The following is a 20,003-nucleotide window of genomic DNA, read 5'->3' on the forward strand; positions in this document are numbered from 1 at the left end:
AGGTGACACCCCGTTAGGCATATAGACGCGAGGCATACGGACGCGAGGCATATGGACGCGAGGCCGAATAGACGCAAGGCCGAATGGACGCGAGGCCGAATGGACGCGAGGCCGAATGGACGCGAGGCCGAATGGACGCGAGGCCGAATGGACGTGAGGCCGAATGGACGCGAGGCCGAATGGATACAAGGCCGAAAGGACACAAGGCCAAGGGGAAGTGATGTGGAATATGTTTTTTTTTTCCTGTTGGGTACATTTTCCACTGCGACCAGAGATTTGATCTTTTGTGGCGGGCCCCTATTTGATGTAAGCCTTATCAGGGTGTCGTACCACTATTAGGTTGAATGGTTTCCACTTGCTGAATATAGGCATCATCCCAATAAGGTATTATTGAACGAATAAAGTTCACTGCCTTATTGGGAGAAGTCATCCAGATATCTAATGGTTGTATTAAGTGTTTATCAAAGAATTGCTTCCTCTTTTGAGAGAGTGCTTCACAGTCACATAATGAATGTTCCGAGGTTTCTTTATCTAGGTTACAAAAGCGACAGGCATCATTTTGCAATTTACCTATCTGTTTAAAGTGATATTTACTTGGGCAGTGTCCTGTTACAAGGCCACTGTAGGTACATAAGTCTTTTTTTGAGATACTGAGCAATCGCTGGGTTACTGTTTTTTGGGGTGCAATAAATTTTTTCGATTGTCGAGCTGAATTATTGTTTTTCCAAATGTTTTCTATCATTGATTGTTCCCACTTCTTAAGTTCCATTTTGAGGGCACATTCTGAGATCCCACAAAACGGTTCTGGCCCTATGAACAACTGCATTGATCCATTTCTCGCCAACAGATCAGCTTTTTCATTCCCTTCAATGCCGCAATGCCCAGGTACCCAGAATAAGTTTACTTTACTATTTCTAGCCACCTGCTGTAGCAATTGAACACAATACCATACTAATTTCGAAGAACAGGAAACGGATTTCAGTGCTTTTAGTGCAGCTTGACTATCCGAAAAAATTCATATATTTGTATGTCTATAGTTACGTCGTAAGCAAATTGTAGCGCATTCAATTATTGCCTGTATTTCTGTTTGAAATACTGTTGGCCACTCTCCCATTGGTATTGATAGACTGACTCCAGGGCCTGCCACCCCAGCGCCAACCCTGTTGTTTAACCTGGAGCCATCCGTGTAGAACACTATTGAGCCTGGTTGAATGCTAGGCCCACCTGATTCCCATTCAGTGCGACTTGGCTCAGTCACTTGGAATAGTCGTTCAAAGTTGTACTGCCTATTCATCCAGTCTTCCTGAGATAACATTGCACTGATTTTGAAATTATCAAGTATACTGAGGTGTCCCCTAAGGTCTCCTTCAAGGAACTTTTTTGTTCTTTGTAGCCTTAGTGCGCTTTTTTCTGCTTCTAATTGTACAAATAGATGCAATGGAAGTAAGCTTAACATAGCATCTAGTGCCTTTGAAGGAGTACTTCGAATTGCTCCAGTGATGGAAATTGTGGCAAGTCTTTGCAACTTTTCCAGCTTCTTTTGAGCATACCTGACATTTGTTTTTGGCCACCATACTAAGGACGCATATGTTATTCTGGGTCTAACGATAGCTGTATAGATCCAATAGATCATCTTTGGCTTCAATCCCCATTTGTTACCAAAGGTTTTTTTACTGATCCATAAGGCACTTGTAGCCTTATTTATTATTTTTTCCATATGTAAGCTCCAGTTTAATTTGCTGTCTAGAGTTACTCCTAAGTAGTTGACTTCTTGCGAAAGTTCTAATTTCGTTCCATTGAGACATAAGTCAGGAATTTTGATTTTTTTCCTGCGTGTAAATAAAATAACGTTAGTTTTCTTTGGATGTATCGTAAGTCCCTCTTTTTTGCACCACATTGTAGTTAAATTTAGAGCATCTTGGAGTCTATCTTTGATTACATGCTCATATTTTCCACGAACTATAACTACTATATCGTCCGCAAAACCAATTACTTCGTAACCCTGTGATTCTAGTTGTGTCAACAGTTCATCAACCACTAATGACCACAACAGGGGTGAGAGAACCCCTCCCTGTGGGCATCCTTTTGCAGTCCTTACTGTGACTGTTGAGCCTCCATAATTGCAAGTTATTTCTCTTTTTTGTAACATTTCAAATATCCAGTCAACGATAGTTTTGTCGAAGTTACGTTTTATCATAACACCTTTCATTGAATTATAGGATGCATTATCAAAAGCGCCTTCGATGTCTAGAAATGCTGCTAGTATAATTTTTTTGGCTTCGAATGTTTTTTTTAATTTTTGTTACTAGTGCATGAAGTGCTGTTACTGTGGATTTGTTATGCTGATAAGCAAATTGATATTTATTCAAAGGTTTGGGCTTTAGATATTCTGACTTTATATAGTCATCGATGAGTTTTTCCATCAATTTCAACATGAATGACGAAAGGCTAATTGGTCTAAACGATTTTGGACTCGTTTTGTCCTTTTTATTAGCTTTCGGAATAAAGACAACACGAACTTGGCGCCAGCTTTTTGGAATATATTTTAACCTTAAGCTTGCTTTGAACATCTCAGTTAAGCAAGAGGTTAAGCTTCCTTTGCCCTCTTGAATCATGATAGGACGGATTTCGTCAGAACCTGGTGATTTATATGGTGCAAACGAATTTATTGCCCATTCAACTCTCGCGTGAGTAAAAATACGACTTGCTAGATCTTGCGAATGCTCTCTGGTCATATTTTGCCCAGCTGCACCTACAATTTCATTGGGTTCATTGGAATTAATTATGCTGGTCGTTTCTGATCCAGTGTATGATTCCAACGAAGTCGCACTTTCGCTCACGACTGGTGAGGATCCTGGGAAGTGTACCTCCATCATTAGTTTCAAAGTTTTTGTGGCGGTGGAAGTGAAAGCTCCGCTGTTATATTTCAAAGTGCCTAAGCCATTAGAATGATCTTGTGAAAGAACTTTTTGTAACCTAGCAACCACTGGAGTACTCTCGATATTTTCGCATGGGTGCCTCCAGTTTTTACGTTTAGATTTCCTCATTTCTTTGTTGTACGTAGTAAGAGCTCTTCTATATGCATCCCACTGTGAGGTGCGCTTTGCGCGATTAAACTCTTTTCGTGCCTGCTTCCTTAGATTATCTAGTCTGGTGTTCCACCATGGAACATCCCTGTTTGTTGATCGAATCCTGATCGGACAACTGTTGTTATACGCTTGGAAGATTCTATTTGTTACTTGAACAGAGACTTTTTCAAGTTCTCTGTTTGTGGTTATAATATCATTTGGGAAGTTGCCTCCCGCTAATAGATAAGAATAGTATAGCCCCCAGTCCGTTTTTCTGGGGTCTCTAAAAGTTTCTTTGATAATGTCATTTGTTTTGTATTCGAATAAAATATGTCTGTGATCGGATAAGGATACTTCATTGGAGACATGGAGTGTTAAATCTAAGACTTCTTGTCTTATGGAGTTCATGAAAGTGAAGTCAGTCCCTTTATTACAAATATCTATATTATTTTGAGTTATGTATTCTAGCAGGCACTCACCTCTTTTGTTTATATCGTTGCTGCTCCATACTGTATGATGTGCATTTGCGTCGCAACCTATGATGAATGCTTTGTTCTGATTTTTACAGAATGACACGAATGCTGAAACTTCTGGTGGAGGCGCCTCGTCTATGTCTCCAGGAAAATATGCCGAAGCTATGTAGATTTCAGTTTTACCACGTGTGGTGGAAATTTGTATAGCTACCGCCACAATATCACGTTTAATAAATTCTGTAATTCTGTGGAATATGTTATTATCGTCATCATCTACACAGCATTCGATAACATGTATTTCGCTTCAAAGTGTCATTTAGAAAGCAATACACTCGCGGCCTTCGGCCGACTCGCTGTTCGAGCGAATGCTGTCCTTACTCGCTACCGCTCGTTCGGACTTAACTAAGGGAAGAAAACTCTGTTTGAGTAGACCTAGCAAACCAGTAAATCAGTCGTTTGGGTACGAGAGGCCGCCGCTTCCGACGGCGGGTCGGCGGCCGACTCGTACTGCGGAAACCACGGCGGCTTAGTGCCGCCTCGTTTCCTTGCCCTCGATTATGTGTCTTCGCCGCATGATTGCAAGAAAGGTATTATACCCAACTTAAACTCTGTAGGAATATAATAACACCTGAACTACATTATTGGATCTCATGCGATCGTACAACATCGCATTCGGCCTCGCGACCATTCGGCCTCGCGTCCGTTATGCCTTTTGGCAGTATGCCTCGTATCCATTATGCCTCGCGTCTGTATGCCTAGCATACTATGCCTAACATCCATATGCCTAGCGTCCATATGCCTCGTGTCCCGTCCCCATCGAGAGTAGAGATGGTCAGGTAAACCCGCACCCGACCCGAGCCCGAAAGTAGAAAAAAACGCCGCAGTTGCCAGTACCCGACCCGTCCTGGATTTTTGTTTTATAGAATACTAGTTGAACGTTCCCGGCGATGCTCGGGATCAAAGGCTTCAAAATTAGGAATCATTTTTTATAATTCGTTGCAATATTAGCACAACTCACTTCAAAAATATTTCACATCTTATACGTCCATCATCACTTTAAGTACTTTAATATTCTGAGAACGCACAGAACGGAAATACTCATATTGGATTGCATTTTGTGATTTTGGGCTGTTTTACAGAAACTGGAAGTCGCCATTTCGGATATCAAAATGTCGTACGGTGTTCCACTTTCGGAAGTATTGAAATGGCTGGCCAAATACCACTTCTGGCTATTTTCCTGAAACCAGAAGTCGCCATTCTGGAAAATGTTGTGTGGGGTCATCCCAGTTCCGAATATACCAAATTCGGGTGATTTCCGGATATTCGATAATCGTTTACAGTAAAACCTCTTTTTATGTAACTTTTGAAAGAAAGAAATCGAAGTAATAAGAATTGAGAATGACCATTCATGCTAAGTTCTCCTCTATAATGACATCTAAAAAGATGACATGTGAATTTTCATAACGAAAATGTTTTCGGTGTCCAAAGAAACACGTCTGAGAGGAAGTTAATGCTTTAATCCACAAAACTACGTAGAAATTAAATAAAAATTAATGCATAAGTCACCTCCTAATCGATGTTTAAACCAATGAAATGTGGCCTTTTTTACAGCCAAGTTTCGGTAAACGTAAAAAGGAAATCGAATCCCGTAATGTGTTTACCATTCACAAAACTACGAAAACATCAAAAATGTATTTTTTTTTCTGCTCAACTCGCACATGATCAAAACATGGATTTTGCTGCAAGAAAATATTTGCAGATGTTGAAGGAACAACGAACTTTTTATTGAAAAAAAAATCACATGTCATCGCTTAGATTTTATATTTAGAGGCGAATTGAGCTTATGCTCAAAAAGTCAAAATTTTGCATGCATTATATGCAAAAAAATATTCAAAAAGAGTATTTTAATGTGTTTTTCTGTATGCACAAAATTATCTTCAAACATACTTCAAACATACTTCAAACATACGTAGTTTTTAAAGTAACATCTAACAGTAACAACTTTTAGCAATAAGATACCTATTATTATTTCCCGAATGTTGTTCCCGAACATTAACAAACATTTCAATGAAAAACAATTACATGTCATAGGTTTGAATTTTGATTTAGAGGCAAATTGAGCCCAAATATTCATGATTTTGCATGTTTTACATAGTGTTATTTTTACTCAAAAGTCATTCCTGAACATACACAAATATTTTAATGAAAAAATCATATATCATAGCTGCAGGACAAATTGAGCCTAAAATATCATGGTTTTGCATTTCCATGTGGTTTTGTGAAAAATATTTAAATTTAAAATAATCAGATACCTATTAATTATTCCTCAAATATCTTTCTTCAACATCAACGAATGATTTATTATAGAAAAAATCACAGATCACAGCTTTGGGTTTTGATTTAGAGGCAAATTCAGCTTAAAAAGTCATAATTTTGCATGTTTCACGTAGTTTTGTGAATAATATCTCGAGTTTTAGTAATCAGATACCTTTTAGTTTTCCTCAAATGTCTTTCTTATACATCAACGAACATTTTAGTGAAAAAAGAATCACATGTCATCGCTTTGAATTTTGATTTGGAGACGAACTAAGAATAAAAAGTCATAATTTTGCATGTTTCACGCAGTTGTGTGAATAATATCTCAAGGTTTAGTGATCGGATACTAAATATTTTTCCTTAAATGTCTTTCCCGAACATTAACAAACATTTTAATGTGAAAAGAATCATATGTCATCGCTTTGAATTTGGATTTAGAGGCAAATTTAGCACAAAAAGTTATAGTTTTGCATGTTTTACGTAGTTTTGTGAAAGAATATCTCAAGTTTTAGTAATGAGATACTAATAGTTTTTCCTCACATGTCTTTAATGAACATGACAAACATTTTAATTAAAAAAGAATCATATGTCATCGCTTTAAATATTGATTTAGAGGCAAATTCAGCACAAAAAGTCATAATTTTGCATGTTTTACGTAGTTTTGTGAATAATATCTCAAATTTTAGTTATCAGACACCTATGATTTTTTCTCAAATGTCTTTCCTGAACATTGGCAAACATTTAACATAAATAAATGAGTTTTGGTGTATGTTTTTTTTTCGCTTTTGATGGCGAACACAGTAGTCGTGTTATTGTGTGGTGATATAAAATTGTTAATTTGCGTGTGAAATAGTGAAGGGATTCACGGTAGATATATTCTAACGTGTGTCGGTAGTGAATCTACAAAAGGCTAAGTACAAGAACAGTTGCTTTAAGCAGCAAGTTCGCGTTAAAGTTTGATAAAATAAAATCCCCCCCGGCGCTTTCACAGCAGCGGTGGTGGCGATCGTTTTTTTCCTTGCCTCTGTCTCTGTTCCCTGCATGCTTGTTGGTGTAGCGTCCCGCGTTTAACCTGTATTGTGTCATGATTTGCTCCGGCTGTAGTTCGGCAATTGTATTATCAGATTTGCCGTTGGAATGTGTGGGCTTTAACTGTGCACGTTTGTTTCACTACAAGTGCACCGGGCTCACCAAGGCGACGGCAAAGATGATTACAGACAACGATAATCTTTGCTTCAAGTGTGATGAGTGTTTATCAAACCAATGTTGTGGTGGGCAACATTTGACTCCGGACATGAAGCGTATCGAAGAAGAGATGCAGAAATTATCTTCTCTCTCTGACTCGGTCATTCAAATGCGGAATCAAATTGCGACCCAGATAAACAGCGCGATAAATATCGGTATGGAACAGTTGAGATCAAATGTAAAGGAGTCTCTTGAAAAATTATTATGTGAGAAATTAGAAAAATTGAATCATTCGGTTTTGCAATTAAATACGAATCAGAATATAGCTGCTATTAATAATGCTCGCGCGCGGATTGGGACGATTTCTTCTGAATCGGACCAAATCGGCAAAAAGCGTAGAATCGAATACGAAAATAATGACGATGTTTTTGACGACGGTGCAACTTTTGCGCAAGTTGTTGAAAGTCGCGGTAAAAACAATAAATCTAACTCAAGTAGCAAAAGTAATACTAATATCGGATTTAAACCGGTTAAACCTAAGACTCGTCCGGTTATTGTGATTAAACCGAAAGAGTCCAAACAACCTTGCGAGGAAACTCGGAAGTTTTTGAAAACTAACTTAGATCCTAAAACACACAAAGTTAGTAATTTCGGGAACGGTAAAGATGGTTCCATTATTGTCGAATGCGCCGTTGGCGAAAATATTGATTTAGTGAAAAATGGCATTCAAAGCAATCTGGGTGAAAAATACAGTGCTGTTGTTCCCACGTCGGTGCCTAGATTGAAAGTAGTGGGCATGAGTGAGAATCTTTCTCCTGATGTTTTCATTGACTATTTAAAGAGTCAAAATGATTGCATCACAATCAATGAGGTAAAAGTAGTTAATATGTACGAAAATCCACGCTTCACCTATAACAAGTATAGCGCGGTAATTGAAGTTGATTTAGAAACGTATAATAGTTTGTTATCTGCTAAGCAAGTAAATGCATGCTCTAGGTGTAGCCAAAACCATAAGACATCCGAGTGTACATCTACTGTATTGAAATGCGTCAATTGTGTAAAAACGAATAAAGAGCGTAAAACTAATTTGGACGTCAGCCATGCCGCTTTTAGTTCAGAGAGTTTAATTTATAAAAGACTATTCGAGCAAAAGAAAAGCAGCTTGCGTTTCAATAAATAGCAAACAAGTTCCAACGAGAATGTGAATAAGTTTGATTTATTGTATTTTAATATTGCGGGGTTGACAACAAACTACGTTGCATTACGTCAGATTGTTGAAGATAAACGTCCACTTTTGGTGTTTTTATTAGAGACTCACATTGTAGATGATGAAGCATTTGAACAATATAGTATTCCGGGATACAATGTTGCTGCTTGTTTATCACATTCTAGGCAAACTGGCGGTGTTGCTATTTATGTCAGAGAATCAGTTCAATTCCAGCTTTGTCACAACGAAGCTAAGGATGGTAACTGGTTCTTGGGCATTACAGTAGTTGGTGGCATGAAGGTGGGCAATTATGGTGTTTTGTATCATTCTCCTAATGCTAGTGACCGCCGTTTTCTTGAAATATTGGAAAACTGGTTTGATGAATTTCTTGATTTGAGTAAAATAAATATAGTGACGGGCGATTTCAATATTAACTGGCGAGATGATGCAAATTCGAATCATTTGAAGCGTTTAGTTGAGTCTTTCAATTTGAAACAAAGTGTAGATGAATATACGCGTATTTCCCAGCGGAGTAGAACTTTGATTGACCATGTTTATTGCAATTTTGATTCGATTCGTTCAGTTACGAATTCTGATATGAAAATAACCGATCATGAGACATTAGTAGTTAATGTTCTAGAAAACTTGAATAATAATAATGATTCAATAAAATTGAAATGCTGGAGAAAATATTCGAAACAGGCTGTTTCGAACCTTGTTGAGAGAAGCTTGGGTTTTCCAATCGCGACCGGTAGTTTAGATGAATCTGCAGCTGTTCTTACTAACATTTTGAAGACGTGTACGAATCAATTAGTTGAACATAAATTTGTTTCGCTGAAAAACTCGAACAGCTGGTATAGTTTGGATCTTTTGCACCTAAAGCGCAAGAGAGATAAACTGTACAACAAGTTTTGTAGATCAAACAATCAGAATCATTGGATTGAGTACACGTTCGCGCGTAATAAATATTCACAAGCGATTGAAAAGAAGCGTTGTGAATATATCCAGAGAAAGATTGTTCAACATCAAAATAACAGCAAAGAGTTATGGAAAATTTTGAAATCTTTGTTGAAACCTAGTAATTGTAAACCGCGGTCCATAACTTTTGAAGGCACATTAGAACATTTAGAACAAATTATTGCATCTAGATTTAATGATTATTTTGTCAATAGTGTTTCATTGATCAATCAATCCATTGAATTGGTCGAGGAACCCGACGAAATAAAACAGCCGATTAACAGTAGTTGTACATTTGATGGTTTTCACCCAATCACGTTAGATTAACTGAGAAAAATTTGTTTTTCATTAGGTAAAACGGCTGGAGTAGATAATGTAAATGCTAGAGTTATTCAAGATTGCTTCAATGTCATTGGTCACACTTTGCTGGACCTCATTAATGAATCGTTGCAAACAGGGCACGTGCCTTTGGTGTGGAAAGAATCGTTGGTTGTTCCGATTCAAAAGGTTGCTGGAACGATTAAAGCCGAAGAGTTTCGTCCCATCAACATGTTACACACATTAGAAAAGATATTAGAACTAATTGTTGGAGGCCAGCTTCTAGAATATTTAAATAGTAACTCGTTGCTAATTCCGGAACAATCAGGCTACCGGAAGGCCACTCATGTGAAACTGCGTTAAACTTAGTGCAAAATGGAAAGATAACTTGGAAAATAGAGACACAATATTTGCTGTTTTTTTGGATCTAAAACGCGCTTTTGAGACAATTTCTAGGCCCTTATTGTTGAACACAATCAAGCGCTTTGGAATTTCGAGTACTGCATTCAGATGGTTTGAAAGCTACTTGTCTGACAGAACTCAACGGACTGTTTTTAATGATTCTGTATCTAGTCCCGTGGAGAATGATCTTGGAGTTCCACAGGGAAGTGTATTAGGGCCCCTTTTGTTCATTATGTATATAAATGACATGCGACGAGTTTTACGTTTTTGTGATATTAATCTTTTTGCCGATGACACCGTATTATTCATTGCAGCTAAGAACGTAGAAGAAGCCGTTTCACACTTGAACGAAGATTTACGTTCTCTAAGCAGATGGTTGAAGTATAAGCAATTGAAATTGAATATTGATAAAACTAAATTTATGATTTTCTCGCGCACCGTTGTAAATGATGATGTCTCTGTTTTGATTGATGATGAGGCAATTGGTCGCGTTCGGGAGATTTAATATCTTGACGTGATTATTGATGACAATCTAAAGTTCAACGCTCACATTGACAATGTCATCAAGAAAATTGCCAAAAAGTATGGAATTCTATGCCGTCTGAAAAACGAATTAACGATTAGTAGTAAAATACAGCTATACAAGTCAATCATCTCTCCACATTTGGATTTTTGCCCTACTTTTTTATACTTAGCCAATAACACACAACTATTGAGGTTACAGCGTTTGCAGAATAGAATAATGCGTTTGATTTTAAATTGTGATAGATTAACTTCCTCTGTTTTCATGTTGGACGCTTTGCAATGGCTATCTGTGAAGCAGCGAATTGTTTATTTGTCTATGGTGTTCATTTTTAAAATAATAAATGGTTTGCTACCTCAATATTTGAGTGATCGAATTGAAAGAGGAAGAGATTTTCATAGATATAACACTAGAACCGCGGATGAAATAACAACACCTTTCTCTCTAACGAGAGCTTCACAAAATTCATTGTTTTATAAAGGTATAAATTTTTTCAATTCGATGCCAAGACATGTTAAACGTGCACCAACACTTGCGGAGTTCAAGAGACAATGTATTTCACACGTGAAAGTTTCTATTGTGTAGAACGATACTAAGTTTTTCAAAATGATGTAGAGTTTACCTGACGAAGTTTGAGCAAACGGATCTTAAATGACGAAGTTTTAACAAACGGATTTATTTTAGATGAACTATTTGTTTTGGTTTCTATTCATATATTGATTGTTTTATTGAAGCTTGTAAATGACGAAGTTTTATACGAACGGATCTGATTGTGTTGTAAAATTTTATTTATATGTTTATATTAAATTGGACTTTTCTAAATTTATAACAACAAAACTACTGTGTTCGTCACGGTGATGATGATGGATTTTTTTTCTTTTCATTATTGTTGTTGTAGCTTTAAAAATAATAGAAAGAGACTACAAAAGCTTGAGCCTCGCGCGCGGTTTTCAGATATAAATGATTTCTTTTAGCAAATTAAAACTGTTATTTGAATGCTTAGAGAAAATCATGAAATAGTTGTGGTTGGTCTGGCTGAAGGTCATGAAAACCCTGTACTAGTTTTGTGTGCTCTATGAATCAAGTATACAGTTTTTGAAGAAGTTTATATCTGGAGGTAAAATCAGTTCGTTTTTTGTTTTGTATAACTGATTAAAATGTGATCACATTAATTATCTATAGATAAATCGTCCAGCTCAAACCTTTGTAGGGGTATGTGGCGGGACCATCATCATCATCATCATCATCATGTTGCAGAGCAAATCTCAGATTACATGTTTTATTTATTGATATCTCAAAAAATAAAAATAAAAATTAGATCAAAGTTGTGCCGGAAAAAAAAAGTTGATTTTTAACTCCGATCAAATGGTAACCCTACGGAGTTAGGCTAGAACCGAGTGTTCATGAGAACAGAATTACAGGCTCCTAGAACCCAGCGTAGCACCTGTCACTGAGAACGTCCGCTCGTTTGATGTTGAAAAATTTTACAATCTGTGTCGCGCTGCAAAATATCATCTATTCCATTTTTCGTGTTTGAAAGAGATTTTAATTATTTATTTTGTATGCTCACGTTTTCGAATAAATTGCTGAATTTTTTTTTTGTTTTTGAGAGATTTTTTTTTTTGGATTTATAATAACTTTATAATGAACTAGATCAAAACAACAAAAACTTGGTTAAATCGGAATTTATCGGAATTTTTGAATGTTTGTGGTGCAGACTGGCTGGACAAGTTGTTTTCCAAAGAAAGATTTCTGAAAATCACTCGAGTTTACACATAACATGAATTATGTTGGCGGATGGTCCACTATAGGAAAGGGGTCCTCTACAGTCATACCTCGATATAACGCAAATTTTTTTTTTTTTTTTGGTTACGTTATATCAAGTTACTTCATATCGAAGCACGAAAAAAAAATTGTTGATAGTTGCTCAAAGCAAAAACTTATTTTTTACACCTGTTAGTATATAGAATCCTTTCTCATGCCTCTTCAAGACAATTTTTGTTGGCAAACATAATCAGTCACAAAACAGTGAAGGAAAAAAAATCAATTGTACCCCATTTTACGGTACTTATTGATTTCGAAACTTACCAAAAACATTTATTCGGAACATTAACCGTAATGTACTCGACAGGGTACCCGGGTACCTTTTTAGACTTTGTTGCTTTAAAAAACAAGGATAACCTCAACTCAGCCAGCTGAAGCTTATGGAATGCTCCTAACTAGTGGAAAGAAAACCATTTCCCATCATCAGACTGTTTATAGCAGCAAGGGGTTTCGATCTTGGCCTGTCAAATGATTGGAAAATCTGTCTACTTTTAGAATCCGAGACCGACATGAACCAGCGACCACACCTGGTTCCTGTACAATATAAGGACCGATGGCTCTTTTGGCCCCACATACTAAAAAGTACGTACTTAATTGTTTTTGCAACAAAGCATTTTCACAAAACTATCTTAAAATACGGGTTTGTTCCCAAGCGGCACATGAACCTTTTGTCTTCAAAACGTAGTACCAGAGTTTTTCGAATTTTGTTCGTAGCATGAGAATTTCACTTTTTGAAACAAAAATCTCAAATGCGAACTTCAACACCGCATGCAGGGCAACAGTACGCAGTTTACGGGACAAATATGAACAGCGATTTTATTACTATCCTTAATGATGTTAATAATTTTTTTTTTTCTAATTTTGCACCGATTCTTATTAGTTACGTTAGAGAGGTGCCCCGAAATATTTTTGACGTGGGACTACGTCTTTCTTCACTATACTAAGGTACGTACATTCTGTGAAACACATGTAACGTTTGGTTGGCGGAATGGAAGATTTAAGATGCTAACAGCGCTTAAACAACTGTTCCGATTTCAATAGGGGCCATACCACGTGGACAGATTTTTAACGTTTTTGACCGCCCCCCTCTCCCTCCGTGGACAAGTGCCCATATAAATTTAAAAAAAAATTGATTTCTATGGACCGTGGACATTACACATACACAACCCCCCCCCCCAAAGCTGTCCACGTGGTATGTGGATGGCCCCATAGTTAATATACCGTTGGAAAGCCAAAATATACAAGATTTGTATAATATAATAATTTTAGTTACCATTTTCTTATTACTTCGTGAAAATTGCGGAAAAGTTTGAAGGTCGAATATCTACATAAATTTTTCATACGATTGGTATATTTCCCTAACGCTGACTTCAAAAACATAGACGAAATGATTTCACGCGTTCAGTCATTGGCTAGCAATGCCACCCAATTGGGAACGCATTCATCACCCAACGTAAGCGACGGAGAAAGAAAGCAGTTTGGTTTGGTTCTTCCCCTAATCACCCAAGTTCCCCACACTGAGTGACGTTTTAAAAGGACATTCCGTGTTGAGAGATGATTAGTGATGGGAAATATCGCCCAAAACGGACATCGATAACAATCGATAATTTCGGGGCTTTTATCGATAAGTATCGATAATTTGACAGCTAGCATTTGCGGTAAAAAAATGGACTTTTTTCAGATGGTGATGAATGATGGTGATGTCTTAGAAATAATTGAGTTGGATAAATTTCCCATGGAAGGTAATCATGTTAGCTTCCTCGCAAAAAAATATTACGTCCTTGCGTGTGGCCTTCCGGCAGTTAACCGGAACATTCGCCATGGCGGACGAAAACATTCGTGTAGCCATGTTTTTAAGCTCTTTCTTTGTTTTATAATTTTTTATTGATTCCTTCTCCGTTTTCGCGACAAAATTGTTGGAATAGATCTTGCGCTTCAAGTTTGCCCAGATTCGCCGACTTCGGTACCACATCGATATTCAGCCGCTCCATCTCCTCCAACGATCGCTTCGAGTAGTTGGCCGATGTCGAATCTGGCCAGAACACCGTGTCTTCGCGCTTATGGTATTTCTTGATGAACGACGCAACTTCTGGCAGGCACTTCGTACTATAAATTTCCCCGTTCACGGACAGCCCGGAACGAAAGAAAAGCAACTTTGACATCTCTTTCTCGGTGATTGTCAGCCACAGCCGCACCTTCTTGGGAAACTTGGTCTGTGAAATAAACCTCGGAGCTCACTTCCTTCGTGGGGGAGGAAATAGTAGGAGGGTGGTATTCAAGACACGACCGCATGACGTTGACTACCGTATTCTTATATTCCATTAAAACAAACAGTAGAGGGAATTGCAACGCTTCTATTACAAAACTTCGAGGCACCAAAAGGTACCAGTTGCCGATTATTCTTGTTTACTGGTTAGTCCGTCCAGAATTCCAAACATTTCAGTATTTTGCAGTAGCCATGTACTACTAACAGCCACCAGCATTACGGGCAGTGATGCCACATTTTCATCTGTATTTTGGAGCTCAACAAATCTTATCACCTTGGTAATATTTGGAAAAATCTGTAAAATAAAGTCTGCATATGTATATCCTTCTCGAAAAAAAAATGCAATATAGCTTGTTTAACATTTTTTCCGTGATTCATTCATGCACACGTTTATGCGTAGCATATGAATATAAAAAAAAACTCCGACACGCTCCACCGCATTTGAGTGAGTTTATGTTTTTCAACTATATAAAGAAGTTTAATTTACGACCCCATGAAAACCAAAAAAAAATCTGTATAAATCTGTATTATTTCCATTATCCGTCATGTTGTGATAAAATGCAATAGATTAACTTACATAAGACTAATTCACGACATTTCAATAGTAGTTATTGTGCTGCTGAAAACAATTATTGAAATAAGTTATTACAAGGACATTGCAGCGCAACCATAGACCGTATAAAGTCATCCAAACATTGTTAATATGATCATGTATAATGTGATATGTATTAAGAAAAATTAATTATAAAATCCAACAAATAAATACAACAGCATGTCATAAAGATCTCAGTTGACTGCCTTTCATAGCTGAAATTTTCAAACTTTAACCGTGGAAAACGCAAACGAATTCGAAAAACATATAAAAAGTGTCCGTTATATTGTGTTCCCAAAAGAATTGCTGAACTTTTTCTAGACTAATTCATGACATATCAATGGTTGTTGTTGTGCTCCTTTCAGTGGCTGAAAACAAGAATTGAAATTGGTAGCATCGTGATGCGACGACTTAAAGGTTTAGCGAAACAGAAACCATTTTACGAGACGTTTCAGATTTCAATTCATGAATAATATTTTCACAGAAAATATGGAACAACTACGTAACTTTGAAACTCACTGAAAATACTAATTTTATTTGGGGGAAAACCTCGTAAATTAGTTTAACTTCACGTAGAGATAGAACACGCACAACACTCAGCGTCAGCGCCAGTCTTCTACATTTATTTGGAGCCATAATTGTTGACTAAAAACTTGAAAGCACTTTTTTGTTTACTTATTTTAAAATATACTCTAGTGTTAAGTTACGGGTACCACAGAAATTATAAACCTCAAATGAACTCCAATTACACTGAAAACACATCATCAATAGCCTAAACTCACCTTTGGTAGTGAAAATCAATGCTTGCTTTGTCTTCTCGTTTTATTTTTCTATGCAGACAATATCCTTATGATGGGACTATCTTCACATTTTCCTCAAGTTTTGAATCTCTTCCAATGTTCGGTTTTGAGGAGACAGCTCTGTTCTATAAACCTAATATCAGGTAGTATTTGAATATTTTTTTCTGCTATCCACAGCGTGTCAGATACCAGGGGTCGCCATCTTGAATTTGAAAATAGCGTTGGACACCCGTTGTCATTTTCTGAACATAGTTTTCTTTATAGATATACTTACATTATTTGAACATTTTACTCAATTTTACACAGCTTGACAAAAGGCAGAAATCGCGAAATTGATTTTCACAAAATTCTGAAACCGGAAAAATGTCGTTGGTCGTTTTATTTCTGGTTTCTAAGGGTCATCCTGGTTTCGGAAATATCAATGTTGGGAGGTTTGTAAACGTTTTCTACAGTTTTGCTTCTCAGAAACCGAAAGTTATCGTACAAATTCAACGCACTGAAAGATCTGACTTTCTTATCAATTAAAACCCCTCTTTGATAGTTGTCCCTCTCCTTCTCGTCACCATGTTTCGGTCTGTGCTGGAACATACATACCTTCATACATACAAAACTTATCTTTTATATAAATAGATAGAAAATAAAAGATAGAAGACAGATAAATATAACTATTTTACAATCTACGTTTTAATAAGTTAGCGATTAGCGAAAGTTCCGCTAATATGGGTTTAGCGTTTACAATTATCGAGTTAAATTTTTCAGCTAACGGATAAGCGATTAGCGTCGCCCACCACTGGTGATATTCTGCATTCTTTGATTTTGGCACTCGAAAAGGACTCCTTTCCCCCATTTCGTTTATTTCTATATTGTACAGGATAACGATGAAAATTCTTGTCATGCGATAGGCTTTTAGCTAGCTCCGGGATTTTGGCTCTATACAATCTATTTTCGGTAGGTATCTCGTACTACGATAGGTAAGCAAAGCAATGAATCAGGCCGAAATTGGTTACCCCGATTTTCGATACCGGGTAGTATTTCGGGGACAAATAAAAGCTCTACCGATCTGTGGTTTGCCGAACTTGTTCTGTGGATAAACTCTGTGATTAGTGAAACGAAAAAAAATACATCAGTCGGTTCTCGATTTAAAATCAAGAAATATCAACAATCAACAGCAAGCAGTGCATTTATGCTGAGGATGCAAGATTTATTTGTGTTTCGAATGTGAGACGATAAACACAAGTTTAGTGAGAGAAGCGGTAGTCTCCGATTCTTGTGTTCAACTTCGATTAAGCTGCTTCCTTTCCTAATGAGAAGATATTTTTGAGGTGAAATAAAAAATCCATTCTTGTCCGCTAAGTGAGTACATTTGTTTGAAAAAGTTCTAAGAAGTGAATCTAGCCAGATTATATCGTTACAGATCGTCGGAAAAATGACCAACAGAGAGGAGGGTCAGTGTAATTTTGAACGTGACGAAGTTTTCAGTGAGGAGGAAAATAGTACGACTGATTTGCTGCCTTCCAGAATGACGACTCAGTCAGAAGGGTTAGATAAAACTGATAAAAATAAATCAATGGACGATAAACCTTCGCTCATAACAGTTCCGATTGTTGAAAAGACCTTCACACTAGAAGAAGAGTGTGGAGTATCGATTCAGAGTCTTGATACAATCGGAATCTTTCGCGATTGCAACACTGGAGAGTACATCAAGAAGAAATTCTTAACGAAAAAAAGGATCGATCAATTGGCTTTCTCCGCCCGACTTTGCCATGCAGATTTGAATATTAAATTACACAACGAAGGCTGCCTGATGACGGCGGATGATAATTTTGTGGCCAAAGTACGAATTGATAATCCACAGCCGATCACGCAAGCTGTCGATTTTGATGAAGCAAAAACAAATCTGCTTCAACAGCTACGAATTTTGAAGGTACTACAAGATGATTTGACCACAGAACGAGAGGAACTGCAGTCTTCAATAGTGGAGAAAATTCAAAATGACTTACAACAAACATTTGAGGGCGCAAACAGTGCTGAGAACATTCAATTGTGTTATTTAATAAGCCAGCATTCGGATAGTTTGGACTTCCGCCAATTGTGCGAAGCAATAAATGCAAACAGATTAATCAGAGCAGAATTACGTTCAACGACATCGTCATTTTTGGAACTAGAAACTCGTGGTACTGTAAGAGATAAGATTTTAGCTCAGTTTGATCATCAGTCGACAACACCTAGGGCAGAAATAATCGCTCAATTACAACAGATAATAGATAGAAACCTTTCATCCTACAGGGAACAACTTTTGAAAATAGCGCCGATCTGTTTAGAAAACTTTCTCGAAAATTGCAGCAACGATCGAATCATTTTCGTTCATAAAAAGGATGTCGCTTTATTCTCTGATTTGACAAAAGATTTGAGTGAAAACATATTTCAGAAACCGTTGGCTGACCTTGCCGTTCGTTGGACTAACTGTGTGGAAAAGTTAACAGTATCAAAGCAACTTCCAGTTAATGGATTAATCAGTACGAGCTTTTATCTTTTGGCAAAAAGTTTGCAAGAATTAGTTGTTGAAATCAGTGGCAGAACAGACCACAAAGCGGAAGATCTTCTCACTAGTGACAGTTGTGGATGGCATGCGATCGAAAAAATTACTTGGAAGTCTGAGGATTTGATTACGAAGTGTTTGGAGCAGGAATATTTCATTATCATTAAGCTCCTGAAGCATTTTGATCTGAATTGCGATAGTGAGAAGCGACGTTTCAAGAACACAGCCGAGTTTTTCCAAGAACGAAAACATCATTCAACATGGAAGCAACTGGTCAGACTTTCCAAACCAATTTCAAGTGAAGGAAATTCACTGAACATAGTTGACGAGAAGTACATTTGGCACTATCTGCTTGGCGACGTTCTTTATCATAGTCTACCAGCGGAACAAGAATGTAGTTGTTTCGAAGCCATTTTCGAGAGTTACATGGATTTTATGTTTGAAGCTGGTCCCGATCAGATGGAAATGCTTCGTGTTATTACTCACAGTATAGCTCGTTTTATAGTACAAACTATGAACTTTTTGGTACAGAAAGATTGCTCCACAATTGACCACCAGATTTTACAAAAACAGCTTAACCTAATCAATGTTGAGTTCATTCAATCCTCATTCTCTCCAAGCAGTTTCCGAGATTTGGTAAACCAGTTCAACATGTATTGGAAACATAGAGAAGATATTATAGCCGCAATTCCTTCCAAAATCTGTCTCCCGGAGATGGAATCACTGAAAAAGATCCTGCTGGATATCGTTTTTGATGCTTTGAGTAAATCTTTCAGTATAGAAATTTTACAATGCTTCTTTAAATCGTACTGTGAACTGTTGAGAGACTTAAATGAAGTTCAGTTCGTTTGGTATATCAAAGCTTTTCCCGGCGTCAGTATGAAAACGTTTGAGGATTTCAAAACGATTGAACTAGTTGATAACGAATGGACCCAAACAGAGCATAAAAGTTATCGAGTTATAGCGGTGGAAAAGTTCATCAAAACAGCATCACTCTTTCTCGAAAGTTCTTCACTCCCAAAGCATTATGTTATTGAAGTTCTGGTAACAATGCTGTCGTACGTTAAAAATCAGCTAACGAAAGACCAGTGGAAGTCAGGTAGCAAACTGTCGGAAACGGAGCAAATCTGTACGACTAAAGAACTTCTTGAAGCCCTAAGAAAATCGTTCTTGAATCTCAAGGAACAAGCTGATTATAAATCGTTTCAATTGTTTCTGGATGGACGGATTGAATCTTTTGAGAATGCCGTTGATAACAGCTATTCTCATGCAGATTTCACAAATCGAATCCGTCAAATTGAGAACCAATACACGAAATTTATTCGAAAACAAAACCATATGAAAATTGACGAAGCGTTGAAATTGTTCGAAGAATTGAACAGCGCATCCGAAATAGAAGTTCTACGCTCTGCTTACCAGATTTATGAAGAAACTTTTAATCAGTTTCTTGTGGATTCGCACAATTGTAAGCTTGTGGTAATATTCTTCATTCTAAATTTAAATAGTTTTGTTTAGTTTCAGAATATACTAAGG

General features: G+C 37.2%; 1 protein-coding gene and 1 long non-coding RNA gene across 3 annotated transcripts in view; both read right to left on the bottom strand.

The window, feature by feature from the left end:
* LOC129717469 (uncharacterized) overlaps positions 1-20,003 on the bottom strand; it is a 149,954-nt gene that overhangs the window by 51,818 nt on the left and 78,133 nt on the right. The gene's annotated exons all lie outside the window — the stretch shown is intronic.
* LOC129717472 (uncharacterized) lies at positions 15,409-16,511 on the bottom strand. Its single transcript, XR_008726678.1, has 3 exons — positions 16,206-16,511; positions 15,914-16,133; positions 15,409-15,499 (listed from the first exon to the last, which is right to left on the bottom strand). It is a non-coding gene; the product is annotated as an uncharacterized LOC129717472 (long non-coding RNA).

Source organism: Wyeomyia smithii, chromosome 1 (assembly GCF_029784165.1).
Source record: "Wyeomyia smithii strain HCP4-BCI-WySm-NY-G18 chromosome 1, ASM2978416v1, whole genome shotgun sequence".
Taxonomy (NCBI): Eukaryota; Metazoa; Arthropoda; class Insecta; order Diptera; family Culicidae; genus Wyeomyia; species Wyeomyia smithii.